Source organism: Pristiophorus japonicus, chromosome 1, assembly GCF_044704955.1.
Source record: "Pristiophorus japonicus isolate sPriJap1 chromosome 1, sPriJap1.hap1, whole genome shotgun sequence".
Taxonomy (NCBI): Eukaryota; Metazoa; Chordata; class Chondrichthyes; family Pristiophoridae; genus Pristiophorus; species Pristiophorus japonicus.
Window position 1 is genome coordinate 314,030,552 of NC_091977.1, and position 17,554 is coordinate 314,048,105.

Below are 17,554 nucleotides of genomic sequence, written 5' to 3' on the forward strand. Positions count from 1 at the left end.
AATATGGGGTATAGTAACTGCTCCCGAAATTATAATATAATCAAGCCACGGAACCGTCCAAACTGGGCCGATGTGGGATTTTTTAACGTAACGGGGATTATGAATAAAACAGATGGAAAAGCCTGGACAGGCCCCGGAGTGTTGCTGACAAAGAAACAGCTAACATTCATTGCCTATAATGCACCTATTGGGTGTCTGGCCACAAGGCCTACCCTTGGTTGCCCCAAAATTGGACGGGATCCTGCTATTTAGCCTACATTGTGCCTTATATGTATCATATAAAGTCACTGTCGGAACATTTACACCGTGCTAAAAGAGCTATCACAGAAATAAGAGGTTCTTTGCCATTCTGATCCCCAGGTATGGGACCGCCAGACTGGCAAGGGAATCCATTAACATGGCATCCGTTGTGGAACGGGTAGCCAATGATACCTCAGAGGCCCTAGTTAAAATCAATGCAGAAATGGTAGCAATCCGCACAGTAGCCCTACAGAATAGACTGGCCCTTGATTACATCCTGGCTGAAAAGGGAGGTACTTGCACCCTACTCGGAACTGAGTGTTGCACATATATCCCAGATAGCTCCGAAGAAATTACCCACTTAGCGGAGCATATCCAAAAGGAGGTAGAAAAACTTAAGCAACCCCCATCATTCACTTTGTGGAGTGGAGCCACTGAATGGCTAGGTTCAATAGGAACTTCATTGGTGGAAGGCTTAATTCTATTTGTTGTAATTATTTTACTTTTATATTGTTTGTTTATGTTGATTAAATGTTGTTGCGACCAGGCGGCTGTAGCTGCTGTCCCGCAGGTGAAACACCTTGCAGGTCCCAGCAGACCATCTGTACGTGGCACAGGGGTATGTTATGCTTAAGGGAAGGTTGTTTACTGGTTGAATTAAGATATTGATTTGGATTCAATTGGAATAAGGTTAATTAACCTACTAAAACCGATGGAACTCGGGTTGGTGTAAATTTGTGTGGAAGCTACTAGTTCGGACATGTGGCGAAACATATCCACAAATTTTAGAAGGAAACTCTATTAACATATATAAAATTATTTTGTAGAATGTTTAACCAGTGATACCTGATGTTTTATGATTCAGTTTGTGAAAGAATCAAAGGGGGATTGATAGAGAATTCAAGCTCTGCAGCCAGGCTGCAGTTTTGAAAAAACACAGACCACATTGCATTAAGTCATCAATCAACTTGACATTTTAGGACCTTGGGTCGCAAGCCAATTAAAAGGTTAAAAGACTATTAATTGAGCCAATAAGGTCAAAGAAGGCGAGTTCTTTACTGTAAATTGAACCCGGTATAAAGTACAGCCATTTTGGCCATGAAGGACAAAGACCTGGCTTGAAGCCAAGAGCTTATTACTGCTGCTAAAATAAAGTGACATTAAAACTACAATCGGAGTTCGTATTTCATTGGAAATTAAGAGATCCAACCCCCCCCCCCTAGTCTATCTCACCTCCCAGTCTGTCTCAACCCCTACAGTGATCTCACTCTCTCTCCCCCACCCGCCTCTCAGGCTGGCAGCCTCTCGACAGTGTCTCTCGGGGGACGGGGGTGGGGGGGGCAGATTGACAGCCGCGCGCGCGTGCGCACAACTTGGGAGCCCAAGATTCCCAAGTCGATAGGCCTCCTCTGCCGGACACCGCCCACTCCACTTCGTTCTCGCACCGCTTTGACGCCGCCGCCATGGAGCACCCGAAAACCGCAGGAGCGCGCACTAGCGGCATTCCGGCGGTTGAAAAAGACGCAACTGCCGAAACACCGCTAAGGATCAGGCGGGGGCGATTTAAAAGGAAAATCCAACCCTCTATCTCTAGAAATAAACCCTAGTGCTTGGTCTGCTTTTTTTTTTATGCCCTTGCTGACCTGTGTCGCAACTTTTAGTGATTTGTGTATTTGTACTCCCCTTTTTTCCTCTACCCCACCTAGGCTCACATCCTCCAAGCAATAAGTAACCTCCCTATTCTTCCTACCAAAATGTAATACCTCACATTTATCTGTGTTGAACTTCATTTGCCAATTATATGCCCATTCTGCAAGTTTATTAATGTCCTCCTGTAATTTGTTCCAGTCCTCTTCAGTAATGACTATCACCCCCAATTTGGTGTTATCCGCAAATTTAGAAATTGTGTTTTAGATTCCAAAGTCTAAATCGTTAATATAAATTGTGAACAACATTGGTCCCAGCACTGTTCCTTGTGGAACACCACTACCCACCTTCTGCCACTGGGAATAGCTACTTTTTAGCCCTATTCTCTGCGTTCTGTCTTGAAGCCAGCTAACTATCCATTCTGCTACTTGTCCCCTGACTCCGCATTGTCTGACCTTGTTCACCAGTCTATTATGGGGTCATATCAAAAGCCTTTTGAAAATCTAGATACGTTACATCTACTGCATAATGATGCATCTGAAACATCTATGATGCAATCTCACAAGCCTCGCTTGCCTTCTCTGATCCTTCTCCTCTCCAAGAGACCTGCAAATACAGGAGAATACCCATAACTGGATGCTAAGTTTGCTTTCTAACAACAGCAGCTGTATAAGGAGTCCTGATGAAAGATGCTTAATTAGCTATTATAAAAGGCTATTATAAACATGCTTCAGTGAGTTCCTTTGCCCAACAAGGCTGAAACAGTGCAGAAACAATCAGTTGCAGTAATAACAATGTACCTTTAATAAACAGGACTCCACTGAAGACAGCAAGTCTCCTTAACAACATCCACTTTATGTCGACGTTCAGCTAATTGGGTATTGATCATGCATCCAATTCATATTATGGGAAGCACTCTCATTAACTTAACATTTTAGATTTAATGAGTCTTATGTAGTATTCCTGCACAAGTTCCAAGCATTTAAAGTGCTTCAGGGGTTGCATTTTGTTACGCTCTGTGCATCAGGTGCATGGCAGGTTTCAGGCCTCTGCTGCCAATAACATGGGGAGCAGGTGGTCAATAAACATCAGTGCTTCCAGTTCTGTTATTTTTATTGGCCTCTGTGTGTCTGCCTCTATTCTCCCGCCTGCCCAGCCAACTCATTCCCTGTGGCTGCCTCTTTGCCAGGCTGGTTGAAGTCTGTGCCAGAATGGACTGTGCCCTCCAGTTCATCTTCTTTCAGGCGAGTCCAGGCCTGCATCAAATGGTGAAGGAACAAATACGAGGGACTAACTTACTTGACCTCATCCTCACTGATCTGTTGCAGACATGTCTATCCATGATAGAATTGCCATGTGTGACCACCACTAAGTTCTACTGAAGACAAAGTCTCATCTTCGCAGTGAGGACTCACTGCATCATGCCAGGTTGCATGACCATTGTGCTAAGTTGGATAGGCTAAGGACAGATCCACTAGCCCAAATCTGGGCATCCATCATACAATGTGGGCCATCAGCAGCAGAATTGTATATCTTCACAATCTGTAACCTCATGGCTCAACATATTATCCATCCCCAATCCTGCATCACTATCAAACCAGGAGACCACCTTTCTCAATGGGGAGTTTAGAAGAGCGTGCCAGCAGGAGCAATAGGCATACCTTAGAATGAAGCTACAACAGAACTACCTGCATGTTAAACACCAAAAGCAGCACGTTATAAACACAGCACCGTGCTCCCACAACCAATGGATCAGTGCTACCATACTGTAATCTGACGACGCTGAATCGAGAATGGTGCTGAACAGTCAAACAACTAATGAGAGGAGGAAAGAAAGACTTGCAGTTATATAGAGCCTCTCATGACCTCTGGATGTCCCAAATTGCTTTACAGCCATTGAAATAGTTTTAAAGTGCACTGTAGTAATGCAGCCAATTTGCACACAGAAAGCTCTCACAAACAGCAATGTGATAATGACCAGATAATCTATTTTTGTTATGTTGATTGAGGAATCACGAGGATAACTCCTATGCTCTTCTTCAAAGTAGTGCCATGGAAACATTTATGTCTACCTGAGAGAACATCTCATCCGAAAGACAGTACCTCTGCACTACACTAGAGTGTCAGCCTAGGTTTTGTGCTCTTGAGTGGGATTTGAACTCACAACCTTCTGACTCAAGGGCGAGTGCTGCCAACTGAGCCATGGCTTCATGTCTATGAACATCCCCATCCTCAACAATGGTGGAGCCCAGCACATGAATGCAAGAGACAAGACTGTCTCACCTCCCTCTCCTCCTTGAAGGTTCTCCCTAAAGCCGACACCTCTTTGACCAAGTTTCATCACCCCTTCTAATATCTCCTTAATTGGCTCAGTGCTCATTTTTTCTTTACACCTCTGTGAAGTGTCATGGGTCATTTTTTCTATGTTAAAGGTACTATATAAATGCAGCCTGCTTTTATTGCTGTGTTGGTACAGGAAAACGGGAGCATTCATTCTAATGAATTTAAGGATTAAAATAAAATAATAACACCCAAATTCCTTCAACAATAGATACAGGCATCTATTCGGCGTGAACTTAAATTTTTAGAGTGCGTTATTCCGGACTATTCCAAAAATTGCAGGTAGAATTCCCAATACCTCCAGTAATGCAGTAACACCCTTTTATAGAGTGTCAGTGTGTTTTAATATGCCAGTCTTTAAGAAATTATTATTTTATTAGTTCCACTAGTTGATCCAACATCCATATGGCTCAGTATTTCTTGGTATGTATTTCTTTGTTAATCTTAATTTTGCAAGCTAGCTTTTTAAAAGATTTATTCATTTTGATAATACAGGCATTGGGTAGCATGAGTGAACTCAGGCATGTAAGTGGTGTGGGATCCACTGACAAGAACAACTGACATCACTGAGCCTGAGAAGATTTATACCCGAGACCCAAATTTGTAGTCGGGAGCAGGAGTTCGGGAAGTCGGAGAGGCCTATAAAAGGCCCGAGCGGGAGTTCGAGCAGCGGCAGTCGGGAACGGGAGTTCGGGGAGTCGGTGAGGCCTATAAAAGGCCCGAGCGGGAGTTCGAGCAGCGGCAGTCGGGAGCGGGAGTTCGGGGAGTTGGAGAGGCCTATAAAAGGCCCGAGCGGGAGTTCGAGCAGCGGCAGTCGGGAACGGGAGTTCGGGGAGTCGGTGAGGCCTATAAAAGGCCCGAGCGGGAGTTCGAGCAGCGGCAGTCGGGAACGGGAGTTCGGGGAGTCGGTGAGGCCTATAAAAGGCCAGAGCGGGAGTTCGAGCAGTGGCAGTCGGGAGCGGGAGTTCGGGGAGTTGGAGAGGCCTATAAAAGGCCCGAGCGGGAGTTCGAGCAGCGGCAGTCGGGAGCGGGAGTTCGGGGAGTTGGAGAGGCCTATAAAAGGCCCGCGCAGGAGTTTGAGCAGCGGTAGTTGGGAGCAAGCCTGTTCAGGGGCAGAAGGTAAACAAAGCAGTAGAAAGAAATCAAAAGGTGACATCACAACCAAGCGGGTAAGTGATTGGCTTGTGGATTGGTGAGTACTTAATCTTTTTTTCTTCTTTTTATTTCGTTATCAGTAGGTAACCTTTAACATTGTTGCCAAATTAGGTTAATCTAAGGGTTAAGTCATGGCAGGAGAGCTTGGACACGTGTCATGCTCCTCCTGTGCTATGTGGGAACTCAGGGACGCTTCCAGTGTCCCTAACGACTACATGTGCGGCAAGTGTATCCTGCTGCAGCTCCTGACAGACCGCATTGTGGCACTGGAGCTGCGGGTGGATTCACTCTGGAGCATCCACGATGCTGAGGATGTCATGAATAGCACGTTTAGTGAGTTGGTCATGCCGCAGGTAAAGGTTACACAGACAGATAGGGGATGGGTGACTAAGAGGAAGAGCAGTAGAAGGAAGATAGTGCAGGGATCCCCTGCGGCAATCTCCCTCCAAAACAGACACACCATTTTGGGTACTGTTGGGGTGATGACTCATCAGAGGAGGGCAGCAGCAGCCAAGTTCATGGCACTGTGGGTAGCTCTGCTGCACAGGAGGGCAGGAAAAAGAGTGGGAGAGCTATAGTGGTAGGGGATTTTATTGTAAGGGGAATAGATAGGCGTTACTGTGACCGCAATCAAGACTCCAGGATGGTATGTTGCCTCCCTGGTGCAAGGGTCAAGGATGACTCGGAGCAGCTGCAGGACATTTTGGAGGGAGAGGATGAACAGCTAGTTGTCGTGGTGCATATAGGTACCAACGATACAGGTAAAAAACGGGATGAGGTCCTACAAACTGTATTTAGGGAGCTAGGAGTTAAATTAAAAAGTATGACCTCAAAGGTAGTAATCTCAGGATTGCTACCAGTGCCACGTGCTAATCAGAGTAGGAATGACAGGATAGCTAAGATAAATACGTGGCTTGAAGAAGGGAGGGATTCAAATTCCTGAGACATTGGAGCCACTTCTGGAGGAGGTGGGACCAGTACAAACTAGACGGTCTGCACCAGAACCAATGTCCTTGGGGGAGTGTTTGCTAATGCTGTTGGGGAGGGGTGAAACTAAAATGGCAGGGGGATGGGAACCTATGCAGGGAGACAGAGGGAAGTAGAATGGGGGCAAAAGCAAAAGATAGAAAGAAGAAAAGTAAAAGTGGAGGGCAGAGAAACCCAAGGCAAAAATCAAAAAGGGCCACATTACAGCAAAATTCTAAAGGGGCAAAGTGTGTTAAAAAGACAAGCCTGAATGCTCTGTGCCTCAATGTGAGGAGTATTCGTTAAGGTGGACGAATTAACTGCGCAGGCTGCAATTAACGAATATGATATAATTGGCATCACAGAGACATGGCTTCAGGTTGACCAAGGCTGGGAACGCAACATCCAGGGGTATTCAACATTCAGGAAGGATAGACAGAAAGGAAAAGGAGGTGGGGTAGCGTTGCTGGTTAAAGAGAAAATTAACGCAATAGTAAGGAAGGACATTAGCTTGGATGATGTCGAACCTGTATGGGTGGAGCTGCGGAATACCAAAGGGCAGAAAACGCTAGTGGGAGTTGTGTACAGAACAGCAAACAGTAGTAGTGAGGTTGGGGACTGCATCAAACAAGAAATTAGGGATGCGTGCAATAAAGGTACAGCAGTTATAATGGGCGGCTTTAATCTACATATAGATTGGGCTAACCAAACTGGTAGCAATACGGTGGAGGAAGATTTCCTGGAGTGTATTAGGGATGGTTTTCTAGACCAATATGTCGAGGAACCAACCAGGGAGCTGGCCATCCTAGACTGGGTATTGTGTAATGAGAAGGGACTAATTAGCAATCTTGTTATGCGAGGCCCCTTGGGGAAAAGTGACCATAATATGGTAGAATTCCTTACTAAGATGGAGAGTGACAAATTTAATTCGGAAAATAGGGTCCTGAACTTAAGGAAAGGTAACTTCGATGGTATGAGGCGTGAATTGGCTAGAATAGACTGGCAGAGGATACTTAAAGGGTTGACGGTGGATAAGCAATGGCAAACATTTAAAGATCACATGGATGAACTTCAGCAAATGTACATCCCTGTCTGGAGTAAAAGTAAAACGGTGAAGGTGGCTCAACCGTGGCTAACAAGGGAAATTAAGGATAGTGTTAAAGCCAAGCAAGAAGCACATAAATTGGCCAGAAAAAGCAACAAACCTGAGGACTGGGAGAAATTTAGAATTCAACAGAGGAGGACTAAGGGTTTAATTAAGAGGGGGAAAATAGAGTATGAGCAGAAGCTTGCAGGGAATATAAAAACTGACTGCAAAAGCTTCTATAAATATGTGAAGAGAAAAAGATTAGTAAAGACAAATGTAGGTCCCTTGCAGTCAGATTCAGGTGAAATTATAATGGGGAACAAAGAAATGGCAGACCAATTGAACCAATACTTCGGTTCTGTCTTCACGAAGGAAGATACAAATAACCTTCCGAAGGTACTAGGGGACAGTGGGTCGAGTGAGAAGGAGGAACTGAAGGATATCCTTATTAGGCGGGAAATTGTGTTAGGGAAATTGATGGGATTGAAGGCCGATAAATCCCCGGGGCCTGATAGTCTGCATCCAGGAGTGCTCAAGGAAGTGGCCCTAGAAATAGTCGATGCATTGATGATCATTTTCCAACAGTCTATCGACTCTGGATCAGTTCCCATGGACTGAAGGGTAGCTAATGTAACACCATTTTTTTTAAAAGGAGAGAGAGAGAAAATGGGAAATTATAGACCGGTTAGCTTGACATCAGTAGTGGGGAAAATGTTGGAATCGATCATGAAGGACGAAATAGCAGCGCATTTGGAAAGCGGTGACAGGATCGGATCAAGTCAGCATGGATTTATGAAAGGGAAATCATGCTTGACAAATCTTCTGGAATTTTTTGAGGATGTAACTAGCAGAGTGGACAAGGGAGAACCAGTGGATGTGGTGTATTTGGACTTTCAGACGTCTTTTGACAAGGTCCCATACAAGAGATTGTTGTGCAAAATCAAAGCACATGGTATTGGGGGTAATATACTGACGTGGATAGGGAACTGGTTGGCAGACAGGAAGCAGAGAGTCAGGATAAACGGGTTCTTTTCAGAATGGCAGGCAGTGACTAGTGGGATGCCGCAGGGCTCAGTGCTGGGACCCCCGCTCTTTACAATATACATTAATGATTTGGATGAAGGAATTGAGTGTAATATCTCCAAGTTTGCAGATGACATTAAACTGGGTGGCAGTGTGAGCTGTGAGAAGGACGCTAAGAGGCTGCAGGGTGACTTGGACAGGTTAGGTGAGTGGGCAAATGCATAGCAGATGCAGTATAATGTGGATAAATGTGAGGTTATCCATTTTGGGGGCAAAAACACGAAGGCAGAATATTATCTGAATTGCGGCAGACTAGGAAAAGGGGAGGTACAATGAGACCTGGGTGTCATGGTTCATCAGTCACTGAAAGTGGGCACGCAGGTACAGCAGGCGGTAAAGAAGGCAAATGGTATGTTGGCCTTCATAGCTAGGGGATTTGAATAGAGAAGCAGGGAGGTCTTACTGCAGTTGTACAGGGCCTTAGTGAGGCATCACCTGGAATATTGTGTTCAGTTTTGGTCTCCTCGTCTGAGGAAGGACGTTTTTACTATTGAGGGAGTGCAGCGAAGGTTCACCAGACTGATTCCAGGGATGGCTGGGCTGTCATATGAGGAGAGACTGGATTAACTGGGCCTTTATTCACTGGAGTTTAGAAGGATGAGAAGGGAACTCATAGAAACATATAAGATTCTGACGGGACTGGACAGGTTAGATGCGTCAAGAATGTTCCTGATGTTGGGAAAGTCCAGAACCAGGGGACATAGTCTTAGGATAAGGGGTAGGCCATTTAGGACTGAGATGAGGAGAAACAGCTTCACTCAGAGAGTTGTTAACCTGTGGAATTCCCTGCCGCAGAGAGTTGTTGATACCAGTTCACTGGATATATTCAAGAGGGTGTTAGATATGGCTCTTATAGTTAAGGGGATCAAGGGAAATGGAGAGAAAGCAGAAAAGGGGTACTAAAGGAATGATCAGCCATGATTTTATTGAATGGCGGTGCAGGCTCGAAGGGCCGAATGGCCTACTCCTGCACCTATTTTTCTATGTTTCTATCACATGGATGAACTTCAACAATTGTACATCCCTGTCTAGAGTAAAAATAAAACGGGGAAGGTGGCTCAACCGTGGCTAACAAGGGAAATTAAGGATAGTGTTAAATCCAAGGAAGAGGCATATAAATTGGCCAGAAAAAGCAGCAAACCTGAGGACTGGGAGAAATTAAAAATTCAGCAGAGGAGGACAAAGGGTTTAATTATGAGGGGTGTAATGTCTCTGCACTGTATTATAAAGTCACACGAGGCATATACTGCAGACAAGGTCACTCATGACCTGCACCTTTATTCCCAGGACCAAGGAGTCCTGAGCCTGCGTGGAACCTCCCTTTAAGTACCTGGCTGACCAGGTGAGGAGTGTCTCCCACAAGTTCACCCCCTGTGGTCAAGGTGTGTATTTCACAGTTGTATACAGTGTACAGTGTTGTTACATATTGTTACAGTTATGTGAAGGCTACAAACATGACAAGGGGGAAAATAGAGTATGAGAGGAAGCTTGCTGGGAACATAAAAACTGACTGCAAAAGCTTCTATAGATATGTGAAGAGAAAAAGATTAGTGAAGACTAATGTAGGTCCCTTGCAGTCAGATTCAGGTGAATTTTTAATGGGGATCAAAAAAATAGCAGACCAATTGAACCAAGACTTCGGTTCTGTCTTCACGAAGGAAGATACAAATAACCTTCCGAAGCTACTAGGGGACAGTGGATCTAGAGAGAAGGAGGAACTGAAGGAAATCCTTATTAGGTGGGTAATTGTGTTAGGGAAATTGATGGGATTGAAGGCCGATAAATCCCCGGGGCCTGATAGTCTGCATCCCAGAGTTCTTAAGCAAGTGGCCCTAGAAATAGTGGATGCATTGGTGATCATTTTCCTACAGTCTATCGACTCTGGATCAGTTCCTATGGACTGGAGGGTAGCTAATGTAATACCACTTTAAAAAAAAAGGAGGGAGAGAGAAAATGGGAAATTATAAACCGGTTAGCCTGTGGGGAAAATATTGGAATCAATTATTAAAGATGAAATAGCAGCGCATTTGGAAAGCAGTAATAGCATCAGTTCAAGTCAGCATGGATTTATGAAAGGGAAATCATGCTTGACAAATCTTCTAGAATTTTTTGAGGATATGGACAAGGGAGAACCAATGGATGTGGTACATTTGGACTTTCAAAAGGCTTTTGACAAGGCACCACACAAGAGATTGGCGTGCAAAATTAAAGCACATGGTATTGGGGGTAATGTACTGATGTGGATTGGGAACTGGTTGGCAGACAGGAAGAAGAGGGTCTGGATAAATGGGTGCTTTTCAGAATGGCAGGCAGTGACTAGTGGGGTGCCACAGGGTTCAGTGCTGGGACCCAGCTATTTACAATATACATTAATGATTTGGATGAAGGAATTGAGGGTAATATCTCCAAGTTTGCAGATGACACTAAGCTGGGTGGCGGTGTGAGCTGTGAGGAGGATGCCAAGAGGCTGCAGGGTGACTTGGACAGGTTAGGTGAGTGGGCAAATGCATGGCAGATGCAGTACAATGTGGATAAACACGAAGGCAGAATATTATCTGAATGCCGGCAGATTAGGAAAAGGGGAGGTGCAACGAGACCTGGGTGCCACGGTACATCAGTCATTGAAAGTTGGCATATAGGTACAGCAGGCGGTGAAGAAGGCAAATGGTATGTTGGCCTTCATAGCGAGGGGATTTGAGTATAGGAGCAGAGAGGTCTTGCTGCAGTTGTACAGGGCCTTGGTGAGGCCTCACCTGGAATATTGTGTTCAGTTTTGGTCTCCTAATCTGAGGAAGGGCGTTCTTGCTATTGAGGGAGTGCAGCGACGGTTCACCAGACTGATTCCCGGGAGGGCAGGACTGACATATGAGGAGAGACTGGATCGACTGGGCCTGTATTCACTGGAGTTTAGAAGGATGAGGGGGGATCTCATAGAAACATATAAAATTCTGACGGGACTGGACATGTTAGATGCAGGAAGAATGTTCCCGATGTTGGGGAAGTCGAGAACCAGGGGACACAGTCTAAGGATAAGGGGTAAGCCATTTAGGACTGTGATGAGGAGAAACTTCTTCACTCAGAGAGTGGAATTCTCTACTGCAGAGAGTTGTTGATACCAGTTCATTGGATATATTCAAGAGGGAGTTAGATACGGCTAAAGGGATCAAGGAGTATGGAGAGAAAGCAGGAAAGGGGTACTGAGGTGAATGCTCAGCCATGATCTTGTTGAATGGCGGTGCAGGCTCGAAGGGCCGAATGGCCTACACCTGCACCTATTTCCTATGTCTATGTTTCTACATAACATGGGCAATGAGGAAGGAAATGTTGAGTTGTGTAGGTTTAAGCTAGTTTAGCTGTCGTTTGTTTTGCACTATGGCTGCAGTGTGTACCATCTGCAAGATGCACTGCAGCAACTCGCCAAGGCTTCTTCGACAGCACCTCCCAAACCTGCGACATCTACCACCTGGAAGGATAAGGGCATAGGAACACCACCACCTCCAATTTCCCTTCCAAGTCACTTACCATCCTGACTTGGAAATATGTCACCGTTCCTTCATCATCGCTGAGTTAAAAGCCTGGAACTCCCGATCGAACAGCACTGTGGGAGTACCTTCAACACACAGACTGCAGCGGTTCAAGAAGACATCTCACCATTACCTTCTCAAGGGCAATTAGGGATGAGCAATAAATGCTGGTCTTGCCAGCAATGACTGCATCCCGTGAATGAACAAAGAAAAAATATAGGATGCAGCGATTGTACTGTTCGATGGGTTGCCAAAGAATAATGTTTGGCGAGGCTATTATGGCAGGCATATTGAAGGAGTAGAGGGATTAGTAGGCACAGTATGTGAAGGGAGTATCAGTCCATTCATGGGAAAGGTTATCATTCTTGAGTACCTGAATTAGTTGGTAATAACTGCAATATTGTTCAAGCAGATTGGTCTTGGGAAATCCTACTTCAGAGTGATTTCTTGAAATGAGTATAAGTAGCTTTAAGTTCCCCCACCCACCCCTGCCAAAAAAAGAGAAGTCAAGAATGTATTGCTATCAGCACAGGAACTAGTGCCATTTATTTCTATTTATAAAGCCCAAATGTTAAATTTGGCTGCATACAGTGAATTATTGTTAAACTGCTGCAGTATCATACACAAAACAGAGCATGAAATATAGGGTGATTTCTCCTGACTGAGCAAAGTAAAAGAAAAAAAATACAACAACAACAACTCATATATATATATATCTAGAGAGAGCACATTTAACGTAGGAAAACATCTCAAGGTGCTTCACAGGTGCGTTGGCAATCATAATTTAACACTGAGTCACATAATGAGATATTGGGGCAGATAGGTCATAGAGGTATGTTTTAAGGAGTGTTTTAAAGGAGGAAAGAGAGGTAGAGAGGTGGAAAGGTTTAGTGAAGGAATTCCAGAGCCGAGGCAGCTGTAAGCACGGCCGCCAATGGTGGAGCGATTAAAATCAGGAATGCGCAAAAGCCCAGAATTGGAGGAGCACTGATAGCTCAGAGGGTTGGAGGGTTGGAGGAGGTTCCTGAAATAGAGAGGGGTGAGGCCAGGGAGGGATTTGAAAACAAGGATGAGAATTTTAAAACTGAGATGTTGCTTAACTGGGAGCCAATGTAGGTGAGCGAGCACAAGGATGATGGGTGAACGGGATTTGGTGCGAGTTAGGACACAGGCACCAGAGTTTGGGATGCATTTATAGAGGGTAGAAGATGGGAGGCCAACCAGGAATAGGTGGAATAGTCAAGTTTAGAGGTAACAAAGGCATGGACGAAAGTTTCAGCAACAGATGTACTGGGGCAGGGTGGAATCATGCAATGTTACGGAGGTGGAAATAGGTTGTCTTAGTGATGGCGCAGATATGTGGTCAGAAGCTTATCTCGGGTCAAATACGACATAGAGGTTGTGAACTGTCTGGTTCAGTCTCAGACAGTTGCCAGGGAGAGGGATGGAGTTGCTGGCTGGGGAACGGAGTTTGTGGTGGGGACTGAAGACAACGGCTTTGGTCTTCCCAATGTTTAGTTGGAGGAAATTTCTGCTCATTCTGTACTGGATGTTGGACAAGCAGTCTGACAATTTAGAGACAGTTGAGAGAGGTGGTGGCGAGATACAGCTGAGTGTTGTCAGCGTACATGTGGAAACAGACACTGTGTTTTCAGATGACATCGTCAAGGGGCAGCATGTAGATACGAAATAGACGGGGGCCAAGGATAGATCCTTGGGGGGCACCAGAGGTAACGATGCGGGAACATGAAGAGAAGCCATTGCAGGTGATTCCCTGGCTACAACTGGCTAGATAAGAATGGAAGCAGGTGGGTGTCATCCTAAATCAGCTGGATGACGGTGGAGTGGCACAGAAGCACCAGTTAACACCCCTTCCCTGTTAAAATCAGGAGTTTGCATTGTCTTTAATAGAGTAGAGGGCAGTTGATGAAACATAAAAAAAGGCATCAAGTTGCAGTACCATCAGTAATAATGGAGGTGGTAAGAGCGGGATGTTAAAATCCAATCCTCTGTTTGAACATGGATAAACAGCATTCATCAGGGCATTGACAATATCCAGCAGCAGTGTGATGTAGGTGTGATGTAGTGGTTATAGTGTCATGGGAAATGGTGGAGAGCTACAGCTTGGTGTTAGTAACATACATACTTCAACCTCCAGAGCGAGCTGCTCCAAGTGTGCAATGATTTTGAGATGGGCGACTGGGTGACGTCATCAAAACCCCGGTCACCGTTTTGGAGTGTGGGCAGGAACATCGGTAGGGCCCAGGTACAGAGGAGTGGATAGGTCAGGGCGGATGAGCGGCGAGTGTTTGTGGCGAGATGCGGTGAATGTTTATGGCGGAGGAGCGGTGAGAGATCGTGGCAGAGGTGTGACAGATGAGGGTACGAGGCCCAGAAGAGGCGAGGGCCCAGGGGCAGCACAGGCCAGCCCACACTGCGACATGTGTGCGCACTAGGTCCGTGCAGCAGAGCAGGTCTCCAGTCGTCTTGGTTAATCCGTGCCACTGGACCAAGACCTAGCTCTGTCAAGCCCGTGTGGTGGCTGATGTGCAACGGTCACCACATGTTAAAAAAATCCACGCACCGGCATCTTCCACCCTTCAATTGGAGTTCAGGACTGGAACATCGGGTCCTTCATCGAAACACCTGTGAACTTGTGGAAGCAAGTCATCCTCATTTGAGGGACCGCCTATGATGATGATGATGATGATGATGTAATTGTATCTTGTCCAAAGTGTATATAAAGAGCTGCACCTTCCATGAAGGGACTACCTAAAGCTATTATTTCAATGAGTGTTGCTGTCATATGTTGGATAGAAAGAACATCAAGAAATCATTAGTCATGTTGAATAGAAGAACATAATGGGAGATGGAGATGTATCCGAACATCGCAATCATTACTGCTTGGTTAGATCGACCCATTCAGTTTGTCTTTACCTGCCTTTATTATTGCAAACTGAATTTGTTTTACACACTTCAAGAAGATTCATTCAAAATTAAGGATCTATTCATTATATTCGTCTTATAGCTGCACAGATTTCCAGTCTCAAACACGTATTTCCTGTTGTCACGTTTTTGTCACACTTTTTTACTAATTTTCCTCTGATGCGAATTCCTATGTTCATATTTATAATTGTACTTCTGCTATAAACCTATCACACTGTAATTACACACTCCCACCAGTGATAGCACTGTAGCACCTCAGTTTGGCATCTCACAGCGTCTCAGCCTGTACTGCAAAGAAACTCCTCTGCTCCAACCAAGTCTACTTCTCTGCTTGTTATATTGCTGAAAATTTTGCTATTTAACTGTAAATAATATAAAATCAGATTAATTGTATGACTTTAAAAGAAGGACTGACCCTACTCTAACCCCACATCCCCGTTGCACATGGGGAGTCTTCACTCCCATGTGCAACACTTTGTAAAATTGACTAAAATATTAAAATATGAGACCAGTTATTTTTAACTTTAAAAAAGCTATGTTTAAACAATCATTTATCCATGTGTTTGTACATTATAACAGAGATACAACTGTGATATTTTCTTTACAACATCATAAACACACACATACACAAGATGGCTCCACAGGAAATTGTCATGTGATCTTGTCACGTGATCCTTTTATTATATACATCATTAGTTGCATTACCACAGTAGTCCACTAGGTGGAGCAGTAGTCCATTAGGAGGAGCTCTATATTACACTTTTCCCTCCTTAATGAAAAAGTAATCATAACAAAATAATCATCATACATAACTTGCATGGTTATACACAACAAAAGATATTTTTCCATATTTACAAATCAAACTTAACCACTTGTTTTCTGTTTCGAAGAGGATGCCTTCATTCTCAAACAGGACTTTCCAAACTTGGTATCGAACTTAAACTCATTCTAAGCTAATCCTGAGAAGAATTTTTCTCCAAGGGCAACCCTTAATCTGCATTTTGATTCTCTACAACTTCAAACTGTTTGTCTGCCTGACTCGGACTCAGACTAAAAATATGGCTTTATCTTGGACTTGTTTCTAGTATATCTGATGTAGTATTTGCTATTGGTACTCTACTTGTAACAAGACTATCTGACTCATCAGAAATAATCGAATCATACCAGCTTTCAACTCCTTCCACATCTGTAGGTAAAATATGATCAATGTGACCAAACCTAACCTGTCCATGATCAAACATCTTGACCAAATATGTGCGAGGACCATATATCTTCACTATTCTTTCTGGTAACCACTTTAATCATTTATGGTGATGGTTCTTCACTCTAACAATCTGATTCAATTTCACACTTCTCTCTCTTACCCTACCTCTATCATGATTCTCTTTCTGTCTCAATTGTTTCTCTTCTACTGACTGTGCCAAATTTGAGTTTAACAACGAGAACCTGGTTCGTGGCTGTCGTTTGAGAAACAACTCTACTGGTGTTCTACCAGTAGTTGTATGAGGAGTATTACAATAAGTAATTAGAAAATTTGCCAGTTTGTGGTCTAATGACAACTACCATTTCTTTGGATTTGGATCCAACATTTGCTTGATGAGGGTATGTTTTACAATTTGTACTGTGTGCTCTGCTGCACTATTTGAAGTAGGATGGTACGGTGGAACCTTGGTATGTTTCACACCATTTCTGCTCATGAACAGTGCAAATTCTTCTGAACAAAATTGCGGCCCAGTATCAGACTCAATTTCTTAAGGGAGAAATGAAGAAAACAATCTTCGCAAATTGTCTAATGTTTTGCTTGTTGTTATTTTCCACATCGGAAACACCTCTACCCACTTCGAATGACTATCAATTATAATGAACAATTGTTGTCCCTCGAGCTCAGCAAAATCTATATGTAACTTTTGTCACACCCTAGGAGGCCATTTCCATGGTTGTAATTTGTAATGGTACTGATGGTGGTTTTTTGCTTACCGATTGACATGTTGTACACTGACTAACAATGTACTCTATATCTTTATCTAGACCTCGCCACCATACACCATAAGTAACTGTGTGTAAAACTCTTGGTCAAGCACATTCCCAGATGCTGGTCATGAAGATCTCCAAACAATTTGGACCTGAACTTAATTGGAATAACTACTCTTGCACCCCACATGATACAATCTTTATCCACTGACAATTCATTCCTACAAACGAAGTATGGATGAATATCTTCCTCAGATACCTGGTTTGGCCATCCATTTTCTATGTAATCATACACCTTTGACATTACTGGGTCACATTTGATTGCAGTTCATCAATGTATGAAAAATAAAACACTTCTTCTCTATTGGGTGTAACTTGTGATGGGGATGGCAACCTGGACATAGCATCAGCATTACCATCTGACTTAGGTACAATATCAATGGGTGTAGCCCAATTACTTAGATCTACCTTAGAGATAATGTTCTCAGGCTCTAGTCTATTGAATTCTTGCTCAACTTTCTCCTTGAGTGCTTATGGTATGGGAAGTAGCTTGCAGTAATCTGGTCTTGCATCCTCCTGCACTCTGAGACTTGCC